A 27,574-nucleotide genomic window follows, 5' to 3' on the forward strand; every position below is an offset into this window, starting at 1 on the left:
GAATGCGTTTTAAATGTGAAATCTACGGTTTTATTGGAAATAGAATGCGTTTTAAATGTGAAATCTACGGTTTTATTGGAAATAGAATGCGTTTTAAATGTGAAATCTACGGTTTTATTGGAAATAGAATGCGTTTTAAATGTGAAATCTACGAATTGATTGGAAATTGAATGCGTTTTAAATTTGAAATCTACGGTTTGATGGAAATTGAATGCGTTTTAAATGTGAAATCTACGGTTTTATTGGAAATAGAATGCGTTTTAAATGTGAAATCTACGGTTTTATTGGAAATAGAATGCGTTTCAAATGTGAAATCTACGGTTTGATGGAAATAGAATGCGTTTTAAATGTGAAATCTACGGTTTTATTGAAAATTGAATGAGTTTTAAATGTGAAATCTACGGTTTTATTGGAAATAGAAGGCGTTTTAAATGTGAAATCTACGGTTTTATTGGAAATAGAATGCGTTTTAAATGTGAAATCTACGGTTTTATTGGAAATAGAAGGCGTTTTAAATGTGAAATCTACGGTTTTATTGGAAATAGAAGGCGTTTTTAATGTGAAATCTACGGTTTTATTGAAAATTGAATGAGTTTTAAATGTGAAATCTACGGTTTTATTGGAAATAGAATGCGTTTTAAATGTGAAATCTACGGTTTTATTGGAAATAGAAGGCGTTTTAAATGTGAAATCTACGGTTTTATTGGAAATAGAATGCGTTTTAAAAGTGAAATCTACGGTTTTATTGGAAATAGAAGGCGTTTTAAATGTGAAATCTACGGTTTTATTGGAAATAGAATGCGTTTTAAATGTGAAATCTACGGTTTTATTGGAAATAGAAGGCGTTTTAAATGTGAAATCTACGGTTTTATTGGAAATAGAAGGCGTTTTAAATGTGAAATCTACGGTTTTATTGAAAATTGAATGAGTTTAAATGTGAAATCTACGGTTTTATTGGAAATAGAATGCGTTTTAAATGTGAAATCTACGGTTTTATTGGAAATAGAAGGCGTTTTAAATGTGAAATCTACGGTTTTATTGGAAATAGAAGGCGTTTTAAATGTGAAATCTACGGTTTTATTGAAAATTGAATGAGTTTTAAATGTGAAATCTACGGTTTTATTGGAAATAGAATGCGTTTTAAATGTGAAATCTACGGTTTTATTGGAAATAGAATGCGTTTTAAATGTGAAATCTACGGTTTTATTGGAAATAGAATGCGTTTTAAATGTGAAATCTACGGTTTTATTGGAAATAGAAGGCGTTTTAAATGTGAAATCTACGGTTTTATTGGAAATAGAATGCGTTTTAAATGTGAAATCTACGGTTTTATTGGAAATAGAAGGCGTTTTAAATGTGAAATCTACGGTTTTATTGGAAATAGAATGCGTTTTAAATGTGAAATCTACGGTTTTATTGGAAATAGAAGGCGTTTTAAATGTGAAATCTACGGTTTTATTGGAAATAGAATGCGTTTTAAATGTGAAATCTACGGTTTTATTGGAAATAGAAGGCGTTTTAAATGTGAAATCTACGGTTTTATTGGAAATAGAATGCGTTTTAAATGTGAAATCTACGGTTTTATTGGAAATAGAAGGCGTTTTAAATGTGAAATCTACGGTTTTATTGGAAATAGAATGCGTTTTAAATGTGAAATCTACGGTTTTATTGGAAATAGAAGGCGTTTTAAATGTGAAATCTACGGTTTTATTGGAAATAGAATGCGTTTTAAATGTGAAATCTACGGTTTTATTGGAAATAGAAGGCGTTTTAAATGTGAAATCTACGGTTTTATTGGAAATAGAATGCGTTTTAAATGTGAAATCTACGGTTTTATTGGAAATAGAAGGCGTTTTAAATGTGAAATCTACGGTTTTATTGGAAATAGAATGCGTTTTAAATGTGAAATCTACGGTTTTATTGGAAATAGAAGGCGTTTTAAATGTGAAATCTACGGTTTTATTGGAAATAGAATGCGTTTTAAATGTGAAATCTACGGTTTGATTGGAAATAGAATGCGTTTTAAATGTGAAATCTACGGTTTTATTGGAAATAGAAGGCGTTTTAAATGTGAAATCTACGGTTTTATTGGAAATAGAATGCGTTTTAAATGTGAAATCTACGGTTTTATTGGAAATAGAATGCGTTTTAAATGTGAAATCTACGGTTTTATTGGAAATAGAATGCGTTTTAAATGTGAAATCTACGGTTTTATTGGAAATAGAATGCGTTTTAAATGTGAAATCTACGAATTGATTGGAAATTGAATGCGTTTTAAATTTGAAATCTACGGTTTGATGGAAATTGAATGCGTTTTAAATGTGAAATCTACGGTTTTATTGGAAATAGAATGCGTTTTAAATGTGAAATCTACGGTTTTATTGGAAATAGAATGCGTTTTAAATGTGAAATCTACGGTTTTATTGGAAATAGAAGGCGTTTTAAATGTGAAATCTACGGTTTTATTGGAAATAGAAGGCGTTTTAAATGTGAAATCTACGGTTTTATTGGAAATAGAAGGCGTTTTAAATGTGAAATCTACGGTTTTATTGGAAATAGAATGCGTTTTAAATGTGAAATCTACGGTTTTATTGGAAATAGAAGGCGTTTTAAATGTGAAATCTACGGTTTTATTGGAAATAGAAGGCGTTTTTAATGTGAAATCTACGGTTTTATTGAAAATTGAATGAGTTTTAAATGTGAAATCTACGGTTTTTTTGGAAATAGAATGCGTTTTAAATGTGAAATCTACGGTTTTATTGGAAATAGAAGGCGTTTTAAATGTGAAATCTACGGTTTTATTGGAAATAGAATGCGTTTTAAAAGTGAAATCTACGGTTTTATTGGAAATAGAAGGCGTTTTAAATGTGAAATCTACGGTTTTATTGGAAATAGAATGCGTTTTAAATGTGAAATCTACGGTTTTATTGGAAATAGAAGGCGTTTTAAATGTGAAATCTACGGTTTTATTGAAAATTGAATGAGTTTAAATGTGAAATCTACGGTTTTATTGGAAATAGAATGCGTTTTAAATGTGAAATCTACGGTTTTATTGGAAATAGAATGCGTTTTAAATGTGAAATCTACGGTTTTATTGGAAATAGAATGCGTTTTAAATGTGAAATCTACGGTTTTATTGGAAATAGAAGGCGTTTTAAATGTGAAATCTACGGTTTTATTCGAAATAGAATGCGTTTTAAATGTGAAATCTACGGTTTTATTGGAAATAGAATGCGTTTTAAATGTGAAATCTACGGTTTTATTGGAAATAGAATGCGTTTTAAATGTGAAATCTACGGTTTTATTGGAAATAGAATGCGTTTTAAATGTGAAATCTACGGTTTTATTGGAAATAGAAGGCGTTTTAAATGTGAAATCTACGGTTTTATTGGAAATAGAAGGCGTTTTAAATGTGAAATCTACGGTTTTATTGGAAATAGAATGCGTTTTAAATGTGAAATCTACGGTTTTATTGGAAATAGAAGGCGTTTTAAATGTGAAATCTACGGTTTTATTGGAAATAGAAGGCGTTTTAAATGTGAAATCTACGGTTTTATTGAAAATTGAATGAGTTTTAAATGTGAAATCTACGGTTTTATTGGAAATAGAATGCGTTTTAAATGTGAAATCTACGGTTTTATTGGAAATAGAAGGCGTTTTAAATGTGAAATCTACGGTTTTATTGGAAATAGAATGCGTTTTAAATGTGAAATCTACGGTTTTATTGGAAATAGAAGGCGTTTTAAATGTGAAATCTACGGTTTTATTGAAAATTGAATGAGTTTAAATGTGAAATCTACGGTTTTATTGGAAATAGAATGCGTTTTAAATGTGAAATCTACGGTTTTATTGGAAATAGAATGTGTTTTAAATGTGAAATCTACGGTTTTATTGGAAATAGAATGCGTTTTAAATGTGAAATCTACGGTTTTATTGGAAATAGAATGCGTTTTAAATGTGAAATCTACGGTTTTATTGGAAATAGAATGCGTTTTAAATGTGAAATCTACGGTTTTATTGAAAATTGAATGAGTTTTAAATGTGAAATCTACGGTTTTATTGGAAATAGAATGCGTTTTAAATGTGAAATCTACGGTTTTATTGAAAATTGAATGAGTTTTAAATGTGAAATCTACGGTTTTATTGGAAATAGAAGGCGTTTTAAATGTGAAATCTACGGTTTTATTGGAAATAGAATGCGTTTTAAATGTGAAATCTACGGTTTTATTGGAAATAGAAGGCGTTTTAAATGTGAAATCTACGGTTTTATTGGAAATAGAAGGCGTTTTAAATGTGAAATCTACGGTTTTATTGGAAATAGAAGGCATTTTAAATGTGAAATCTACGGTTTTATTGGAAATAGAATGCGTTTTAAATGTGAAATCTACGGTTTTATTGGAAATAGAATGTGTTTTAAATGTGAAATCTACGGTTTTATTGGAAATAGAATGCGTTTTAAATGTGAAATCTACGGTTTTATTGGAAATAGAATGCGTTTTAAATGTGAAATCTACGGTTTTATTGGAAATAGAAGGCGTTTTAAATGTGAAATCTACGGTTTTATTGGAAATAGAAGGCGTTTTAAATGTGAAATCTACGGTTTTATTGGAAATAGAAGGCATTTTAAATGTGAAATCTACGGTTTTATTAAAAATAGAATGCGTTTTAAATGTGAAATCTACGGTTTTATTGGAAATAGAATGCGTTTTAAATGTGAAATCTACGGTTTTATTGGAAATAGAATGCGTTTTAAATGTGAAATCTACGGTTTTATTGGAAATAGAAGGCGTTTTAAATGTGAAATCTACGGTTTTATTGGAAATAGAATGCGTTTTAAATGTGAAATCTACGGTTTTATTGAAAATTGAATGAGTTTTAAATGTGAAATCTACGGTTTTATTGGAAATAGAAGGCGTTTTAAATGTGAAATCTACGGTTTTATTGGAAATAGAATGCGTTTTAAATGTGAAATCTACGGTTTTATTGGAAATAGAAGGCGTTTTAAATGTGAAATCTACGGTTTTATTGGAAATAGAAGGCGTTTTAAATGTGAAATCTACGGTTTTATTGAAAATTGAATGAGTTTTAAATGTGAAATCTACGGTTTTATTGGAAATAGAAGGCGTTTTAAATGTGAAATCTACGGTTTTATTGAAAATTGAATGAGTTTTAAATGTGAAATCTACGGTTTTATTGGAAATAGAAGGCGTTTTAAATGTGAAATCTACGGTTTTATTGGAAATAGAATGCGTTTTAAATGTGAAATCTACGGTTTTATTGGAAATAGAAGGCGTTTTAAATGTGAAATCTACGGTTTTATTGGAAATAGAATGCGTTTTAAATGTGAAATCTACGGTTTTATTGGAAATAGAATGCGTTTTAAATGTGAAATCTACGGTTTTATTGGAAATAGAAGGCGTTTTAAATGTGAAATCTACGGTTTTATTGGAAATAGAAGGCGTTTTAAATGTGAAATCTACGGTTTTATTGGAAATAGAATGCGTTTTAAATGTGAAATCTACGGTTTTATTGAAAATTGAATGAGTTTTAAATGTGAAATCTACGGTTTTATTGGAAATAGAATGCGTTTTAAATGTGAAATCTACGGTTTTATTGGAAATAGAAGGCGTTTTAAATGTGAAATCTACGGTTTTATTGGAAATAGAAGGCGTTTTAAATGTGAAATCTACGGTTTTATTGGAAATAGAAGGCGTTTTAAATGTGAAATCTACGGTTTTATTGGAAATAGAAGGCGTTTTAAATGTGAAATCTACGGTTTTATTGGAAATAGAAGGCATTTTAAATGTGAAATCTACGGTTTTATTGGAAATAGAAGGCGTTTTAAATGTGAAATCTACGGTTTTATTGGAAATAGAATGCGTTTTAAATGTGAAATCTACGGTTTTATTGGAAATAGAATGCGTTTTAAATGTGAAATCTACGGTTTTATTGGAAATAGAAGGCGTTTTAAATGTGAAATCTACGGTTTTATTGAAAATTGAATGAGTTTTAAATGTGAAATCTACGGTTTTATTGGAAATAGAAGGCGTTTTAAATGTGAAATCTACGGTTTTATTGGAAATAGAATGCGTTTTAAATGTGAAATCTACGGTTTTATTGGAAATAGAATGCGTTTTAAATGTGAAATCTACGGTTTTATTGGAAATAGAATGCGTTTTAAATGTGAAATCTACGGTTTTATTGGAAATAGAATGCGTTTTAAATGTGAAATCTACGGTTTTATTGAAAATTGAATGAGTTTTAAATGTGAAATCTACGGTTTTATTGAAAATTGAATGAGTTTTAAATGTGAAATCTACGGTTTTATTGGAAATAGAAGGCGTTTTAAATGTGAAATCTACGGTTTTATTGGAAATAGAAGGCGTTTTAAAATTTGAAATCTACGGTTTTATTGGAAATAGAATGCGTTTTAAATGTGAAATCTACGGTTTTATTGGAAATAGAATGCGTTTTAAATGTGAAATCTACGGTTTTATTGGAAATAGAAGGCGTTTTAAATGTGAAATCTACGGTTTTATTGAAAATTGAATGAGTTTTAAATGTGAAATCTACGGTTTTATTGGAAATAGAAGGCGTTTTAAATGTGAAATCTACGGTTTTATTGGAAATAGAATGCGTTTTAAATGTGAAATCTACGGTTTTATTGGAAATAGAATGCGTTTTAAATGTGAAATCTACGGTTTTATTGGAAATAGAATGCGTTTTAAATGTGAAATCTACGGTTTTATTGGAAATAGAATGCGTTTTAAATGTGAAATCTACGGTTTTATTGGAAATAGAATGCGTTTTAAATGTGAAATCTACGGTTTTACTGAAAATTGAATGAGTTTTAAATGTGAAATCTACGGTTTTATTGAAAATTGAATGAGTTTTAAATGTGAAATCTACGGTTTTATTGGAAATAGAAGGCGTTTTAAATGTGAAATCTACGGTTTTATTGGAAATAGAAGGCGTTTTAAATGTGAAATCTACGGTTTTATTGAAAATTGAATGAGTTTTAAATGTGAAATCTACGGTTTTATTGGAAATAGAATGCGTTTTAAATGTGAAATCTACGGTTTTATTGGAAATAGAAGGCGTTTTAAATGTGAAATCTACGGTTTTATTGAAAATTGAATGAGTTTTAAATGTGAAATCTACGGTTTTATTGGAAATAGAATGCGTTTTAAATGTGAAATCTACGGTTTTATTGGAAATAGAAGGCGTTTTAAATGTGAAATCTACGGTTTTATTGAAAATTGAATGAGTTTTAAATGTGAAATCTACGGTTTTATTGGAAATAGAAGGCGTTTTAAATGTGAAATCTACGGTTTTATTGGAAATAGAATGCGTTTTAAATGTGAAATCTACGGTTTTATTGAAAATTGAATGAGTTTTAAATGTGAAATCTACGGTTTTATTGGAAATAGAAGGCGTTTTAAATGTGAAATCTACGGTTTTATTGGAAATAGAATGCGTTTTAAATGTGAAATCTACGGTTTTATTGGAAATAGAAGGCGTTTTAAATGTGAAATCTACGGTTTTATTGGAAATAGAAGGCGTTTTAAATGTGAAATCTACGGTTTTATTGGAAATAGAAGGCATTTTAAATGTGAAATCTACGGTTTTATTGGAAAAAGAATGCGTTTTAAATGTGAAATCTACGGTTTTATTGGAAATAGAATGCGTTTTAAATGTGAAATCTACGGTTTTATTGGAAATAGAATGCGTTTTAAATGTGAAATCTACGGTTTTATTGGAAATAGAATGCGTTTTAAATGTGAAATCTACGGTTTTATTGGAAATAGAATGCGTTTTAAATGTGAAATCTACGGTTTTATTGAAAATTGAATGAGTTTTAAATGTGAAATCTACGGTTTTATTGGAAATAGAATGCGTTTTAAATGTGAAATCTACGGTTTTATTGGAAATAGAATGCGTTTTAAATGTGAAATCTACGGTTTTATTGGAAATAGAAGGCGTTTTAAATGTGAAATCTACGGTTTTATTGAAAATTGAATGAGTTTTAAATGTGAAATCTACGGTTTTATTGGAAATAGAAGGCATTTTAAATGTGAAATCTACGGTTTTATTGGAAATAGAATGCGTTTTAAATGTGAAATCTACGGTTTTATTGGAAATAGAATGCGTTTTAAATGTGAAATCTACGGTTTTATTGGAAATAGAATGCGTTTTAAATGTGAAATCTACGGTTTTATTGGAAATAGAATGCGTTTTAAATGTGAAATCTACGGTTTTATTGGAAATAGAAGGCGTTTTAAATGTGAAATCTACGGTTTTATTGGAAATAGAAGGCGTTTTAAATGTGAAATCTACGGTTTTATTGGAAATAGAAGGCATTTTAAATGTGAAATCTACGGTTTTATTGGAAATAGAATGCGTTTTAAATGTGAAATCTACGGTTTTATTGGAAATAGAATGCGTTTTAAATGTGAAATCTACGGTTTTATTGGAAATAGAAGGCGTTTTAAATGTGAAATCTACGGTTTTATTGGAAATAGAAGGCGTTTTAAATGTGAAATCTACGGTTTTATTGGAAATAGAATGCGTTTTAAATGTGAAATCTACGGTTTTATTGGAAATAGAAGGCGTTTTAAATGTGAAATCTACGGTTTTATTGGAAATAGAATGCGTTTTAAATGTGAAATCTACGGTTTTATTGGAAATAGAATGCGTTTTAAATGTGAAATCTACGGTTTTATTGAAAATTGAATGAGTTTTAAATGTGAAATCTACGGTTTTATTGGAAATAGAATGCGTTTTAAATGTGAAATCTACGGTTTTATTGAAAATTGAATGAGTTTTAAATGTGAAATCTACGGTTTTATTGGAAATAGAATGCGTTTTAAATGTGAAATCTACGGTTTTATTGAAAATTGAATGAGTTTTAAATGTGAAATTTACGGTTTTATTGGAAATAGAAGGCGTTTTAAATGTGAAATCTACGGTTTTATTGGAAATAGAATGCGTTTTAAATGTGAAATCTACGGTTTTATTGGAAATAGAAGGCGTTTTAAATGTGAAATCTACGGTTTTATTGGAAATAGAAGGCGTTTTAAATGTGAAATCTACGGTTTTATTGGAAATAGAAGGCATTTTAAATGTGAAATCTACGGTTTTATTGGAAATAGAATGCGTTTTAAATGTGAAATCTACGGTTTTATTGGAAATAGAATGCGTTTTAAATGTGAAATCTACGGTTTTATTGGAAATAGAATGCGTTTTAAATGTGAAATCTACGGTTTTATTGGAAATAGAATGCGTTTTAAATGTGAAATCTACGGTTTTATTGGAAATAGAAGGCGTTTTAAATGTGAAATCTACGGTTTTATTGGAAATAGAAGGCGTTTTAAATGTGAAATCTACGGTTTTATTGGAAATAGAAGGCATTTTAAATGTGAAATCTACGGTTTTATTGGAAATAGAATGCGTTTTAAATGTGAAATCTACGGTTTTATTGGAAATAGAATGCGTTTTAAATGTGAAATCTACGGTTTTATTGGAAATAGAAGGCGTTTTAAATGTGAAATCTACGGTTTTATTGGAAATAGAAGGCGTTTTAAATGTGAAATCTACGGTTTTATTGGAAATAGAATGCGTTTTAAATGTGAAATCTACGGTTTTATTGGAAATAGAATGCGTTTTAAATGTGAAATCTACGGTTTTATTGGAAATAGAAGGCGTTTTAAATGTGAAATCTACGGTTTTATTGGAAATAGAAGGCGTTTTAAATGTGAAATCTACGGTTTTATTGAAAATTGAATGAGTTTTAAATGTGAAATCTACGGTTTTATTGGAAATAGAAGGCGTTTTAAATGTGAAATCTACGGTTTTATTGGAAATAGAAGGCGTTTTAAATGTGAAATCTACGGTTTTATTGGAAATAGAATGCGTTTTAAATGTGAAATCTACGGTTTTATTGGAAATAGAAGGCGTTTTAAATGTGAAATCTACGGTTTTATTGGAAATAGAATGCGTTTTAAATGTGAAATCTACGGTTTTATTGGAAATAGAATGCGTTTTAAATGTGAAATCTACGGTTTTATTGGAAATAGAAGGCGTTTTAAATGTGAAATCTACGGTTTTATTGGAAATAGAAGGCGTTTTAAATGTGAAATCTACGGTTTTATTGGAAATAGAATGCGTTTTAAATGTGAAATCTACGGTTTTATTGAAAATTGAATGAGTTTTAAATGTGAAATCTACGGTTTTATTGGAAATAGAATGCGTTTTAAATGTGAAATCTACGGTTTTATTGAAAATTGAATGAGTTTTAAATGTGAAATCTACGGTTTTATTGGAAATAGAAGGCGTTTTAAATGTGAAATCTACGGTTTTATTGGAAATAGAAGGCGTTTTAAATGTGAAATCTACGGTTTTATTGGAAATAGAATGCGTTTTAAATGTGAAATCTACGGTTTTATTGGAAATAGAATGCGTTTTAAATGTGAAATCTACGGTTTTATTGGAAATAGAATGCGTTTTAAATGTGAAATCTACGGTTTTATTGGAAATAGAATGCGTTTTAAATGTGAAATCTACGGTTTTATTGAAAATTGAATGAGTTTTAAATGTGAAATCTACGGTTTTATTGAAAATTGAATGAGTTTTAAATGTGAAATCTACGGTTTTATTGGAAATAGAAGGCGTTTTAAATGTGAAATCTACGGTTTTATTGGAAATAGAAGGCGTTTTAAATGTGAAATCTACGGTTTTATTGGAAATAGAATGCGTTTTAAATGTGAAATCTACGGTTTTATTGGAAATAGAATGCGTTTTAAATGTGAAATCTACGGTTTTATTGGAAATAGAATACGTTTTAAATGTGAAATCTACGGTTTTATTGAAAATTGAATGAGTTTTAAATGTGAAATCTACGGTTTTATTGGAAATAGAAGGCGTTTTAAATGTGAAATCTACGGTTTTATTGGAAATAGAATGCGTTTTAAATGTGAAATCTACGGTTTTATTGGAAATAGAATGCGTTTTAAATGTGAAATCTACGGTTTTATTGGAAATAGAATGCGTTTTAAATGTGAAATCTACGGTTTTATTGGAAATAGAATGCGTTTTAAATGTGAAATCTACGGTTTTATTGGAAATAGAATGCGTTTTAAATGTGAAATCTACGGTTTTATTGAAAATTGAATGAGTTTTAAATGTGAAATCTACGGTTTTATTGAAAATTGAATGAGTTTTAAATGTGAAATCTACGGTTTTATTGGAAATAGAAGGCGTTTTAAATGTGAAATCTACGGTTTTATTGGAAATAGAAGGCGTTTTAAATGTGAAATCTACGGTTTTATTGGAAATAGAATGCGTTTTAAATGTGAAATCTACGGTTTTATTGGAAATAGAATGCGTTTTAAATGTGAAATCTACGGTTTTATTGGAAATAGAATGCGTTTTAAATGTGAAATCTACGGTTTTATTGGAAATAGAATGCGTTTTAAATGTGAAATCTACGGTTTTATTGGAAATAGAATGCGTTTTAAATGTGAAATCTACGGTTTTATTGGAAATAGAATGCGTTTTAAATGTGAAATCTACGGTTTTATTGGAAATAGAAGGCGTTTTAAATGTGAAATCTACGGTTTTATTGGAAATAGAATGCGTTTTAAATGTGAAATCTACGGTTTTATTGGAAATAGAATGCGTTTTAAATGTGAAATCTACGGTTTTATTGGAAATTGAATGAGTTTTAAATGTGAAATCTACGGTTTTATTGGAAATAGAATGCGTTTTAAATGTGAAATCTACGGTTTTATTGAAAATTGAATGAGTTTTAAATGTGAAATCTACGGTTTTATTGGAAATAAAATGCGTTTTAAATGTGAAATCTACGGTTTTATTGAAAATTGAATGAGTTTTAAATGTGAAATCTACGGTTTTATTGAAAAAAGAAGGCGTTTTAAATGTGAAATCTACGGTTTTATTGGAAATAGAAGGCGTTTTAAATGTGAAATCTACGGTTTTATTGGAAATAGAATGCGTTTTAAATGTGAAATCTACGGTTTTATTGAAAATTGAATGAGTTTTAAATGTGAAATCTACGGTTTTATTGGAAATAGAAGGCGTTTTAAATGTGAAATCTACGGTTTTATTGGAAATAGAATGCGTTTTAAATGTGAAATCTACGGTTTTATTGGAAATAGAAGGCGTTTTAAATGTGAAATCTACGGTTTTATTGGAAATAGAAGGCGTTTTAAATGTGAAATCTACGGTTTTATTGGAAATAGAAGGCATTTTAAATGTGAAATCTACGGTTTTATTGGAAAAAGAATGCGTTTTAAATGTGAAATCTACGGTTTTATTGGAAATAGAATGCGTTTTAAATGTGAAATCTACGGTTTTATTGGAAATAGAATGCGTTTTAAATGTGAAATCTACGGTTTTATTGGAAATAGAATGCGTTTTAAATGTGAAATCTACGGTTTTATTGGAAATAGAATGCGTTTTAAATGTGAAATCTACGGTTTTATTGAAAATTGAATGAGTTTTAAATGTGAAATCTACGGTTTTATTGGAAATAGAATGCGTTTTAAATGTGAAATCTACGGTTTTATTGGAAATAGAATGTGTTTTAAATGTGAAATCTACGGTTTTATTGGAAATAGAATGCGTTTTAAATGTGAAATCTACGGTTTTATTGGAAATAGAATGCGTTTTAAATGTGAAATCTACGGTTTTATTGGAAATAGAATGCGTTTTAAATGTGAAATCTACGGTTTTATTGGAAATAGAAGGCGTTTTAAATGTGAAATCTACGGTTTTATTGAAAATTGAATGAGTTTTAAATGTGAAATCTACGGTTTTATTGGAAATAGAAGGCATTTTAAATGTGAAATCTACGGTTTTATTGGAAATAGAATGCGTTTTAAATGTGAAATCTACGGTTTTATTGGAAATAGAATGCGTTTTAAATGTGAAATCTACGGTTTTATTGGAAATAGAATGCGTTTTAAATGTGAAATCTACGGTTTTATTGGAAATAGAATGCGTTTTAAATGTGAAATCTACGGTTTTATTGGAAATAGAAGGCGTTTTAAATGTGAAATCTACGGTTTTATTGGAAATAGAAGGCGTTTTAAATGTGAAATCTACGGTTTTATTGGAAATAGAATGCGTTTTAAATGTGAAATCTACGGTTTTATTGGAAATAGAATGCGTTTTAAATGTGAAATCTACGGTTTTATTGGAAATAGAAGGCGTTTTAAATGTGAAATCTACGGTTTTATTGAAAATTGAATGAGTTTTAAATGTGAAATCTACGGTTTTATTGGAAATAGAAGGCATTTTAAATGTGAAATCTACGGTTTTATTGGAAATAGAATGCGTTTTAAATGTGAAATCTACGGTTTTATTGGAAATAGAATGCGTTTTAAATGTGAAATCTACGGTTTTATTGGAAATAGAATGCGTTTTAAATGTGAAATCTACGGTTTTATTGGAAATAGAATGCGTTTTAAATGTGAAATCTACGGTTTTATTGGAAATAGAAGGCGTTTTAAATGTGAAATCTACGGTTTTATTGGAAATAGAAGGCGTTTTAAATGTGAAATCTACGGTTTTATTGGAAATAGAAGGCATTTTAAATGTGAAATCTACGGTTTTATTGGAAATAGAATGCGTTTTAAATGTGAAATCTACGGTTTTATTGGAAATAGAATGCGTTTTAAATGTGAAATCTACGGTTTTATTGGAAATAGAAGGCGTTTTAAATGTGAAATCTACGGTTTTATTGGAAATAGAAGGCGTTTTAAATGTGAAATCTACGGTTTTATTGGAAATAGAATGCGTTTTAAATGTGAAATCTACGGTTTTATTGAAAATTGAATGAGTTTTAAATGTGAAATCTACGGTTTTATTGAAAATTGAATGAGTTTTAAATGTGAAATCTACGGTTTTATTGGAAATAGAAGGCGTTTTAAATGTGAAATCTACGGTTTTATTGGAAATAGAAGGCGTTTTAAATGTGAAATCTACGGTTTTATTGGAAATAGAAGGCGTTTTAAATGTGAAATCTACGGTTTTATTGGAAATAGAAGGCATTTTAAATGTGAAATCTACGGTTTTATTGGAAATAGAATGCGTTTTAAATGTGAAATCTACGGTTTTATTGGAAATAGAATGCGTTTTAAATGTGAAATCTACGGTTTTATTGGAAATAGAATGCGTTTTAAATGTGAAATCTACGGTTTTATTGGAAATAGAATGCGTTTTAAATGTGAAATCTACGGTTTTATTGGAAATAGAAGGCGTTTTAAATGTGAAATCTACGGTTTTATTGGAAATAGAAGGCGTTTTAAATGTGAAATCTACGGTTTTATTGGAAATAGAAGGCATTTTAAATGTGAAATCTACGGTTTTATTGGAAATAGAATGCGTTTTAAATGTGAAATCTACGGTTTTATTGGAAATAGAATGCGTTTTAAATGTGAAATCTACGGTTTTATTGGAAATAGAAGGCGTTTTAAATGTGAAATCTACGGTTTTATTGGAAATAGAAGGCGTTTTAAATGTGAAATCTACGGTTTTATTGGAAATAGAATGCGTTTTAAATGTGAAATCTACGGTTTTATTGGAAATAGAATGCGTTTTAAATGTGAAATCTACGGTTTTATTGGAAATAGAAGGCGTTTTAAATGTGAAATCTACGGTTTTATTGGAAATAGAAGGCGTTTTAAATGTGAAATCTACGGTTTTATTGAAAATTGAATGAGTTTTAAATGTGAAATCTACGGTTTTATTGGAAATAGAAGGCGTTTTAAATGTGAAATCTACGGTTTTATTGGAAATAGAAGGCGTTTTAAATGTGAAATCTACGGTTTTATTGGAAATAGAATGCGTTTTAAATGTGAAATCTACGGTTTTATTGGAAATAGAATGCGTTTTAAATGTGAAATCTACGGTTTTATTGGAAATAGAATACGTTTTAAATGTGAAATCTACGGTTTTATTGGAAATAGAAGGCGTTTTAAATGTGAAATCTACGGTTTTATTGGAAATAGAAGGCGTTTTAAATGTGAAATCTACGGTTTTATTGGAAATAGAATGCGTTTTAAATGTGAAATCTACGGTTTTATTGGAAATAGAAGGCGTTTTAAATGTGAAATCTACGGTTTTATTGGAAATAGAATGCGTTTTAAATGTGAAATCTACGGTTTTATTGGAAATAGAATGCGTTTTAAATGTGAAATCTACGGTTTTATTGGAAATAGAATGCGTTTTAAATGTGAAATCTACGGTTTTATTGGAAATAGAATGCGTTTTAAATGTGAAATCTACGGTTTTATTGGAAATAGAATGCGTTTTAAATGTGAAATCTACGGTTTTATTGGAAATAGAATGCGTTTTAAATGTGAAATCTACGGTTTTATTGGAAATAGAATGCGTTTTAAATGTGAAATCTACGGTTTTATTGGAAATAGAATGCGTTTTAAATGTGAAATCTACGGTTTTATTGGAAATAGAATGCGTTTTAAATGTGAAATCTACGGTTTTATTGGAAATAGAATGCGTTTTAAATGTGAAATCTACGGTTTTATTGGAAATAGAATGCGTTTTAAATGTGAAATCTACGGTTTTATTGGAAATAGAATGCGTTTTAAATGTGAAATCTACGGTTTTATTGGAAATAGAATGCGTTTTAAATGTGAAATCTACGGTTTTATTGAAAATTGAATGAGTTTTAAATGTGAAATCTACGGTTTTATTGGAAATAGAAGGCGTTTTAAATGTGAAATCTACGGTTTTATTGAAAATTGAATGAGTTTTAAATGTGAAATCTACGGTTTTATTGGAAATAGAAGGCGTTTTAAATGTGAAATCTACGGTTTTATTGGAAATAGAAGGCGTTTTAAATGTGAAATCTACGGTTTTATTGGAAATAGAATGCGTTTTAAATGTGAAATCTACGGTTTTATTGGAAATAGAATGCGTTTTAAATGTGAAATCTACGGTTTTATTGGAAATAGAAGGCGTTTTAAATGTGAAATCTACGGTTTTATTGGAAATTGAAGGCGTTTTAAATGTGAAATCTACGGTTTTATTGGAAATAGAATGCGTTTTAAATGTGAAATCTACGGTTTTATTGGAAATAGAATGCGTTTTAAATGTGAAATCTACGGTTTTATTGGAAATAGAATGCGTTTTAAATGTGAAATCTACGGTTTTATTGGAAATAGAATGCGTTTTAAATGTGAAATCTACGGTTTTATTGGAAATAGAAGGCGTTTTAAATGTGAAGTCTACGGTTTTATTGGAAATAGAATGCGTTTTAAATGTGAAATCTACGGTTTTATTGGAAATAGAAGGCGTTTTAAATGTGAAATCTACGGTTTTATTGGAAATTGAAGGCGTTTTAAATGTGAAATCTACGGTTTTATTGGAAATAGAATGCGTTTTAAATGTGAAATCTACGGTTTTATTGGAAATAGAATGCGTTTTAAATGTGAAATCTACGGTTTTATTGAAAATTGAATGAGTTTTAAATGTGAAATCTACGGTTTTATTGGAAATAGAAGGCGTTTTAAATGTGAAATCTACGGTTTTATTGGAAATAGAATGAGTTTTAAATGTGAAATCTACGGTTTTATTGGAAATAGAATGCGTTTTAAATGTGAAATCTACGGTTTTATTGGAAATAGAATGCGTTTTAAATGTGAAATCTACGGTTTTATTGGAAATAGAATGCGTTTTAAATGTGAAATCTACGGTTTTATTGGAAATAGAATGCGTTTTAAATGTGAAATCTACGGTTTTATTGGAAATAGAATGCGTTTTAAATGTGAAATCTACGGTTTTATTGGAAATAGAATGCGTTTTAAATGTGAAATCTACGGTTTTATTGGAAATAGAATGCGTTTTAAATGTGAAATCTACGGTTTTATTGGAAATAGAATGCGTTTTAAATGTGAAATCTACGGTTTTATTGGAAATAGAATGCGTTTTAAATGTGAAATCTACGGTTTTATTGGAAATAGAATGCGTTTTAAATGTGAAATCTACGGTTTTATTGGAAATAGAATGCGTTTTAAATGTGAAATCTACGGTTTTATTGGAAATAGAATGCGTTTTAAATGTGAAATCTACGGTTTTATTGGAAATAGAATGCGTTTTAAATGTGAAATCTACGGTTTTATTGGAAATAGAATGCGTTTTAAATGTGAAATCTACGGTTTTATTGGAAATAGAATGCGTTTTAAATGTGAAATCTACGGTTTTATTGAAAATTGAATGAGTTTTAAATGTGAAATCTACGGTTTTATTGGAAATAGAAGGCGTTTTAAATGTGAAATCTACGGTTTTATTGAAAATTGAATGAGTTTTAAATGTGAAATCTACGGTTTTATTGGAAATAGAAGGCGTTTTAAATGTGAAATCTACGGTTTTATTGGAAATAGAAGGCGTTTTAAATGTGAAATCTACGGTTTTATTGGAAATAGAATGCGTTTTAAATGTGAAATCTACGGTTTTATTGGAAATAGAATGCGTTTTAAATGTGAAATCTACGGTTTTATTGGAAATAGAATGCGTTTTAAATGTGAAATCTACGGTTTTATTGGAAATAGAATGCGTTTTAAATGTGAAATCTACGGTTTTATTGGAAATAGAATGCGTTTTAAATGTGAAATCTACGGTTTTATTGGAAATAGAATGCGTTTTAAATGTGAAATCTACGGTTTTATTGGAAATAGAATGCGTTTTAAATGTGAAATCTACGGTTTTATTGGAAATAGAAGGCGTTTTAAATGTGAAATCTACGGTTTTATTGGAAATAGAATGCGTTTTAAATGTGAAATCTACGGTTTTATTGGAAATAGAATGCGTTTTAAATGTGAAATCTACGGTTTTATTGGAAATTGAATGAGTTTTAAATGTGAAATCTACGGTTTTATTGGAAATAGAATGCGTTTTAAATGTGAAATCTACGGTTTTATTGAAAATTGAATGAGTTTTAAATGTGAAATCTACGGTTTTATTGGAAATAAAATGCGTTTTAAATGTGAAATCTACGGTTTTATTGAAAATTGAATGAGTTTTAAATGTGAAATCTACGGTTTTATTGAAAAAAGAAGGCGTTTTAAATGTGAAATCTACGGTTTTATTGGAAATAGAAGGCGTTTTAAATGTGAAATCTACGGTTTTATTGGAAATAGAATGCGTTTTAAATGTGAAATCTACGGTTTTATTGAAAATTGAATGAGTTTTAAATGTGAAATCTACGGTTTTATTGGAAATAGAAGGCGTTTTAAATGTGAAATCTACGGTTTTATTGGAAATAGAATGCGTTTTAAATGTGAAATCTACGGTTTTATTGGAAATAGAAGGCGTTTTAAATGTGAAATCTACGGTTTTATTGGAAATAGAAGGCGTTTTAAATGTGAAATCTACGGTTTTATTGGAAATAGAAGGCATTTTAAATGTGAAATCTACGGTTTTATTGGAAAAAGAATGCGTTTTAAATGTGAAATCTACGGTTTTATTGGAAATAGAATGCGTTTTAAATGTGAAATCTACGGTTTTATTGGAAATAGAATGCGTTTTAAATGTGAAATCTACGGTTTTATTGGAAATAGAATGCGTTTTAAATGTGAAATCTACGGTTTTATTGGAAATAGAATGCGTTTTAAATGTGAAATCTACGGTTTTATTGAAAATTGAATGAGTTTTAAATGTGAAATCTACGGTTTTATTGGAAATAGAATGCGTTTTAAATGTGAAATCTACGGTTTTATTGGAAATAGAATGTGTTTTAAATGTGAAATCTACGGTTTTATTGGAAATAGAATGCGTTTTAAATGTGAAATCTACGGTTTTATTGGAAATAGAATGCGTTTTAAATGTGAAATCTACGGTTTTATTGGAAATAGAATGCGTTTTAAATGTGAAATCTACGGTTTTATTGGAAATAGAAGGCGTTTTAAATGTGAAATCTACGGTTTTATTGAAAATTGAATGAGTTTTAAATGTGAAATCTACGGTTTTATTGGAAATAGAAGGCATTTTAAATGTGAAATCTACGGTTTTATTGGAAATAGAATGCGTTTTAAATGTGAAATCTACGGTTTTATTGGAAATAGAATGCGTTTTAAATGTGAAATCTACGGTTTTATTGGAAATAGAATGCGTTTTAAATGTGAAATCTACGGTTTTATTGGAAATAGAATGCGTTTTAAATGTGAAATCTACGGTTTTATTGGAAATAGAAGGCGTTTTAAATGTGAAATCTACGGTTTTATTGGAAATAGAAGGCGTTTTAAATGTGAAATCTACGGTTTTATTGGAAATAGAAGGCATTTTAAATGTGAAATCTACGGTTTTATTGGAAATAGAATGCGTTTTAAATGTGAAATCTACGGTTTTATTGGAAATAGAATGCGTTTTAAATGTGAAATCTACGGTTTTATTGGAAATAGAAGGCGTTTTAAATGTGAAATCTACGGTTTTATTGGAAATAGAAGGCGTTTTAAATGTGAAATCTACGGTTTTATTGGAAATAGAATGCGTTTTAAATGTGAAATCTACGGTTTTATTGGAAATAGAATGCGTTTTAAATGTGAAATCTACGGTTTTATTGGAAATAGAAGGCGTTTTAAATGTGAAATCTACGGTTTTATTGGAAATAGAAGGCGTTTTAAATGTGAAATCTACGGTTTTATTGAAAATTGAATGAGTTTTAAATGTGAAATCTACGGTTTTATTGGAAATAGAAGGCGTTTTAAATGTGAAATCTACGGTTTTATTGGAAATAGAAGGCGTTTTAAATGTGAAATCTACGGTTTTATTGGAAATAGAATGCGTTTTAAATGTGAAATCTACGGTTTTATTGGAAATAGAATGCGTTTTAAATGTGAAATCTACGGTTTTATTGGAAATAGAATACGTTTTAAATGTGAAATCTACGGTTTTATTGGAAATAGAAGGCGTTTTAAATGTGAAATCTACGGTTTTATTGGAAATAGAAGGCGTTTTAAATGTGAAATCTACGGTTTTATTGGAAATAGAATGCGTTTTAAATGTGAAATCTACGGTTTTATTGGAAATAGAAGGCGTTTTAAATGTGAAATCTACGGTTTTATTGGAAATAGAATGCGTTTTAAATGTGAAATCTACGGTTTTATTGGAAATAGAATGCGTTTTAAATGTGAAATCTACGGTTTTATTGAAAATTGAATGAGTTTTAAATGTGAAATCTACGGTTTTATTGGAAATAGAATGCGTTTTAAATGTGAAATCTACGGTTTTATTGAAAATTGAATGAGTTTTAAATGTGAAATCTACGGTTTTATTGGAAATAGAATGCGTTTTAAATGTGAAATCTACGGTTTTATTGAAAATTGAATGAGTTTTAAATGTGAAATTTACGGTTTTATTGGAAATAGAAGGCGTTTTAAATGTGAAATCTACGGTTTTATTGGAAATAGAATGCGTTTTAAATGTGAAATCTACGGTTTTATTGGAAATAGAAGGCGTTTTAAATGTGAAATCTACGGTTTTATTGGAAATAGAAGGCGTTTTAAATGTGAAATCTACGGTTTTATTGGAAATAGAAGGCATTTTAAATGTGAAATCTACGGTTTTATTGGAAATAGAATGCGTTTTAAATGTGAAATCTACGGTTTTATTGGAAATAGAATGCGTTTTAAATGTGAAATCTACGGTTTTATTGGAAATAGAATGCGTTTTAAATGTGAAATCTACGGTTTTATTGGAAATAGAATGCGTTTTAAATGTGAAATCTACGGTTTTATTGGAAATAGAAGGCGTTTTAAATGTGAAATCTACGGTTTTATTGGAAATAGAAGGCGTTTTAAATGTGAAATCTACGGTTTTATTGGAAATAGAAGGCATTTTAAATGTGAAATCTACGGTTTTATTGGAAATAGAATGCGTTTTAAATGTGAAATCTACGGTTTTATTGGAAATAGAATGCGTTTTAAATGTGAAATCTACGGTTTTATTGGAAATAGAAGGCGTTTTAAATGTGAAATCTACGGTTTTATTGGAAATAGAAGGCGTTTTAAATGTGAAATCTACGGTTTTATTGGAAATAGAATGCGTTTTAAATGTGAAATCTACGGTTTTATTGGAAATAGAATGCGTTTTAAATGTGAAATCTACGGTTTTATTGGAAATAGAAGGCGTTTTAAATGTGAAATCTACGGTTTTATTGGAAATAGAAGGCGTTTTAAATGTGAAATCTACGGTTTTATTGAAAATTGAATGAGTTTTAAATGTGAAATCTACGGTTTTATTGGAAATAGAAGGCGTTTTAAATGTGAAATCTACGGTTTTATTGGAAATAGAAGGCGTTTTAAATGTGAAATCTACGGTTTTATTGGAAATAGAATGCGTTTTAAATGTGAAATCTACGGTTTTATTGGAAATAGAATGCGTTTTAAATGTGAAATCTACGGTTTTATTGGAAATAGAATACGTTTTAAATGTGAAATCTACGGTTTTATTGGAAATAGAAGGCGTTTTAAATGTGAAATCTACGGTTTTATTGGAAATAGAAGGCGTTTTAAATGTGAAATCTACGGTTTTATTGGAAATAGAATGCGTTTTAAATGTGAAATCTACGGTTTTATTGGAAATAGAAGGCGTTTTAAATGTGAAATCTACGGTTTTATTGGAAATAGAATGCGTTTTAAATGTGAAATCTACGGTTTTATTGGAAATAGAATGCGTTTTAAATGTGAAATCTACGGTTTTATTGGAAATAGAAGGCGTTTTAAATGTGAAATCTACGGTTTTATTGGAAATAGAAGGCGTTTTAAATGTGAAATCTACGGTTTTATTGGAAATAGAATGCGTTTTAAATGTGAAATCTACGGTTTTATTGAAAATTGAATGAGTTTTAAATGTGAAATCTACGGTTTTATTGGAAATAGAATGCGTTTTAAATGTGAAATCTACGGTTTTATTGAAAATTGAATGAGTTTTAAATGTGAAATCTACGGTTTTATTGGAAATAGAAGGCGTTTTAAATGTGAAATCTACGGTTTTATTGGAAATAGAAGGCGTTTTAAATGTGAAATCTACGGTTTTATTGGAAATAGAATGCGTTTTAAATGTGAAATCTACGGTTTTATTGGAAATAGAATGCGTTTTAAATGTGAAATCTACGGTTTTATTGGAAATAGAATGCGTTTTAAATGTGAAATCTACGGTTTTATTGGAAATAGAATGCGTTTTAAATGTGAAATCTACGGTTTTATTGAAAATTGAATGAGTTTTAAATGTGAAATCTACGGTTTTATTGAAAATTGAATGAGTTTTAAATGTGAAATCTACGGTTTTATTGGAAATAGAAGGCGTTTTAAATGTGAAATCTACGGTTTTATTGGAAATAGAAGGCGTTTTAAATGTGAAATCTACGGTTTTATTGGAAATAGAATGCGTTTTAAATGTGAAATCTACGGTTTTATTGGAAATAGAATGCGTTTTAAATGTGAAATCTACGGTTTTATTGGAAATAGAATACGTTTTAAATGTGAAATCTACGGTTTTATTGAAAATTGAATGAGTTTTAAATGTGAAATCTACGGTTTTATTGGAAATAGAAGGCGTTTTAAATGTGAAATCTACGGTTTTATTGGAAATAGAATGCGTTTTAAATGTGAAATCTACGGTTTTATTGGAAATAGAATGCGTTTTAAATGTGAAATCTACGGTTTTATTGGAAATAGAATGCGTTTTAAATGTGAAATCTACGGTTTTATTGGAAATAGAATGCGTTTTAAATGTGAAATCTACGGTTTTATTGGAAATAGAATGCGTTTTAAATGTGAAATCTACGGTTTTATTGAAAATTGAATGAGTTTTAAATGTGAAATCTACGGTTTTATTGAAAATTGAATGAGTTTTAAATGTGAAATCTACGGTTTTATTGGAAATAGAAGGCGTTTTAAATGTGAAATCTACGGTTTTATTGGAAATAGAAGGCGTTTTAAATGTGAAATCTACGGTTTTATTGGAAATAGAATGCGTTTTAAATGTGAAATCTACGGTTTTATTGGAAATAGAATGCGTTTTAAATGTGAAATCTACGGTTTTATTGGAAATAGAATGCGTTTTAAATGTGAAATCTACGGTTTTATTGGAAATAGAATGCGTTTTAAATGTGAAATCTACGGTTTTATTGGAAATAGAATGCGTTTTAAATGTGAAATCTACGGTTTTATTGGAAATAGAATGCGTTTTAAATGTGAAATCTACGGTTTTATTGGAAATAGAAGGCGTTTTAAATGTGAAATCTACGGTTTTATTGGAAATAGAATGCGTTTTAAATGTGAAATCTACGGTTTTATTGGAAATAGAATGCGTTTTAAATGTGAAATCTACGGTTTTATTGGAAATTGAATGAGTTTTAAATGTGAAATCTACGGTTTTATTGGAAATAGAATGCGTTTTAAATGTGAAATCTACGGTTTTATTGAAAATTGAATGAGTTTTAAATGTGAAATCTACGGTTTTATTGGAAATAAAATGCGTTTTAAATGTGAAATCTACGGTTTTATTGAAAATTGAATGAGTTTTAAATGTGAAATCTACGGTTTTATTGAAAAAAGAAGGCGTTTTAAATGTGAAATCTACGGTTTTATTGGAAATAGAAGGCGTTTTAAATGTGAAATCTACGGTTTTATTGGAAATAGAATGCGTTTTAAATGTGAAATCTACGGTTTTATTGGAAATAGAAGGCGTTTTAAATGTGAAATCTACGGTTTTATTGGAAATAGAATGCGTTTTAAATGTGAAATCTACGGTTTTATTGGAAATAGAATGCGTTTTAAATGTGAAATCTACGGTTTTATTGGAAATAGAATGCGTTTTAAATGTGAAATCTACGGTTTTATTGGAAATAGAAGGCGTTTTAAATGTGAAATCTACGGTTTTATTGGAAATAGAATGCGTTTTAAATGTGAAATCTACGGTTTTATTGGAAATAGAAGGCGTTTTAAATGTGAAATCTACGGTTTTATTGGAAATAGAATGCGTTTTAAATGTGAAATCTACGGTTTTATTGGAAATAGAATGAGTTTTAAATGTGAAATCTACGGTTTTATTGGAAATAGAATGCGTTTTAAATGTGAAATCTACGGTTTTATTGGAAATAGAATGCGTTTTAAATGTGAAATCTACGGTTTTATTGAAAATTGAATGAGTTTTAAATGTGAAATCTACGGTTTTATTGGAAATAGAAGGCGTTTTAAATGTGAAATCTACGGTTTTATTGGAAATAGAAGGCGTTTTAAATGTGAAATCTACGGTTTTATTGGAAATAGAATGCGTTTTAAATGTGAAATCTACGGTTTTATTGGAAATAGAATGCGTTTTAAATGTGAAATCTACGGTTTTATTGGAAATAGAAGGCGTTTTAAATGTGAAATCTACGGTTTTATTGGAAATAGAATGCGTTTTAAATGTGAAATCTACGGTTTTATTGGAAATATAATGCGTTTTAAATGTGAAATCTACGGTTTTATTGGAAATAGAATGCGTTTTAAATGTGAAATCTACGGTTTTATTGGAAATAGAATGCGTTTTAAATGTGAAATCTACGGTTTTATTGGAAATAGAATGCGTTTTAAATGTGAAATCTACGGTTTTATTGGAAATAGAAGGCGTTTTAAATGTGAAGTCTACGGTTTTATTGGAAATAGAATGCGTTTTAAATGTGAAATCTACGGTTTTATTGGAAATAGAAGGCGTTTTAAATGTGAAATCTACGGTTTTATTGGAAATTGAAGGCGTTTTAAATGTGAAATCTACGGTTTTATTGGAAATAGAATGCGTTTTAAATGTGAAATCTACGGTTTTATTGGAAATAGAAGGCGTTTTAAATGTGAAGTCTACGGTTTTATTGGAAATAGAATGCGTTTTAAATGTGAAATCTACGGTTTTATTGGAAATAGAAGGCGTTTTAAATGTGAAATCTACGGTTTTATTGGAAATTGAAGGCGTTTTAAATGTGAAATCTACGGTTTTATTGGAAATAGAATGCGTTTTAAATGTGAAATCTACGGTTTTATTGGAAATAGAATGCGTTTTAAATGTGAAATCTACGGTTTTATTGAAAATTGAATGAGTTTTAAATGTGAAATCTACGGTTTTATTGGAAATAGAAGGCGTTTTAAATGTGAAATCTACGGTTTTATTGGAAATAGAATGAGTTTTAAATGTGAAATCTACGGTTTTATTGGAAATAGAATGCGTTTTAAATGTGAAATCTACGGTTTTATTGGAAATAGAATGCGTTTTAAATGTGAAATCTACGGTTTTATTGGAAATAGAATGCGTTTTAAATGTGAAATCTACGGTTTTATTGGAAATAGAATGCGTTTTAAATGTGAAATCTACGGTTTTATTGGAAATAGAATGCGTTTTAAATGTGAAATCTACGGTTTTATTGGAAATAGAATGCGTTTTAAATGTGAAATCTACGGTTTTATTGGAAATAGAATGCGTTTTAAATGTGAAATCTACGGTTTTATTGGAAATAGAATGCGTTTTAAATGTGAAATCTACGGTTTTATTGGAAATAGAATGCGTTTTAAATGTGAAATCTACGGTTTTATTGGAAATAGAATGCGTTTTAAATGTGAAATCTACGGTTTTATTGGAAATAGAATGCGTTTTAAATGTGAAATCTACGGTTTTATTGGAAATAGAATGCGTTTTAAATGTGAAATCTACGGTTTTATTGGAAATAGAATGCGTTTTAAATGTGAAATCTACGGTTTTATTGGAAATAGAATGCGTTTTAAATGTGAAATCTACGGTTTTATTGGAAATAGAATGCGTTTTAAATGTGAAATCTACGGTTTTATTGGAAATAGAATGCGTTTTAAATGTGAAATCTACGGTTTTATTGGAAATAGAATGCGTTTTAAATGTGAAATCTACGGTTTTATTGGAAATAGAAGGCGTTTTAAATGTGAAATCTACGGTTTTATTGAAAATTGAATGAGTTTTAAATGTGAAATCTACGGTTTTATTGGAAATAGAAGGCGTTTTAAATGTGAAATCTACGGTTTTATTGGAAATAGAAGGCGTTTTAAATGTGAAATCTACGGTTTTATTGGAAATAGAATGCGTTTTAAATGTGAAATCTACGGTTTTATTGGAAATATAATGCGTTTTAAATGTGAAATCTACGGTTTTATTGGAAATAGAATGCGTTTTAAATGTGAAATCTACGGTTTTATTGGAAATAGAATGCGTTTTAAATGTGAAATCTACGGTTTTATTGGAAATAGAATGCGTTTTAAATGTGAAATCTACGGTTTTATTGGAAATAGAAGGCGTTTTAAATGTGAAGTCTACGGTTTTATTGGAAATAGAATGCGTTTTAAATGTGAAATCTACGGTTTTATTGGAAATAGAAGGCGTTTTAAATGTGAAATCTACGGTTTTATTGGAAATTGAAGGCGTTTTAAATGTGAAATCTACGGTTTTATTGGAAATAGAAGGCGTTTTAAATGTGAAGTCTACGGTTTTATTGGAAATAGAATGCGTTTTAAATGTGAAATCTACGGTTTTATTGGAAATAGAAGGCGTTTTAAATGTGAAATCTACGGTTTTATTGGAAATTGAAGGCGTTTTAAATGTGAAATCTACGGTTTTATTGGAAATAGAATGCGTTTTAAATGTGAAATCTACGGTTTTATTGGAAATAGAATGCGTTTTAAATGTGAAATCTACGGTTTTATTGGAAATAGAAGGCGTTTTAAATGTGAAGTCTACGGTTTTATTGGAAATAGAATGCGTTTTAAATGTGAAATCTACGGTTTTATTGGAAATAGAAGGCGTTTTAAATGTGAAATCTACGGTTTTATTGGAAATTGAAGGCGTTTTAAATGTGAAATCTACGGTTTTATTGGAAATAGAATGCGTTTTAAATGTGAAATCTACGGTTTTATTGGAAATAGAATGCGTTTTAAATGTGAAATCTACGGTTTTATTGAAAATTGAATGAGTTTTAAATGTGAAATCTACGGTTTTATTGGAAATAGAAGGCGTTTTAAATGTGAAATCTACGGTTTTATTGGAAATAGAATGAGTTTTAAATGTGAAATCTACGGTTTTATTGGAAATAGAATGCGTTTTAAATGTGAAATCTACGGTTTTATTGGAAATAGAATGCGTTTTAAATGTGAAATCTACGGTTTTATTGGAAATAGAATGCGTTTTAAATGTGAAATCTACGGTTTTATTGGAAATAGAATGCGTTTTAAATGTGAAATCTACGGTTTTATTGGAAATAGAATGAGTTTTAAATGTGAAATCTACGGTTTTATTGGAAATAGAATGCGTTTTAAATGTGAAATCTACGGTTTTATTGGAAATAGAATGCGTTTTAAATGTGAAATCTACGGTTTTATTGAAAATTGAATGAGTTTTAAATGTGAAATCTACGGTTTTATTGGAAATAGAAGGCGTTTTAAATGTGAAATCTACGGTTTTATTGGAAATAGAAGGCGTTTTAAATGTGAAATCTACGGTTTTATTGGAAATAGAATGCGTTTTAAATGTGAAATCTACG

Source organism: Leiobunum rupestre, chromosome 8 (assembly GCF_980474605.1).
Source record: "Leiobunum rupestre chromosome 8, qqLeiRupe1.1.hap1, whole genome shotgun sequence".
Taxonomy (NCBI): Eukaryota; Metazoa; Arthropoda; class Arachnida; order Opiliones; family Sclerosomatidae; genus Leiobunum; species Leiobunum rupestre.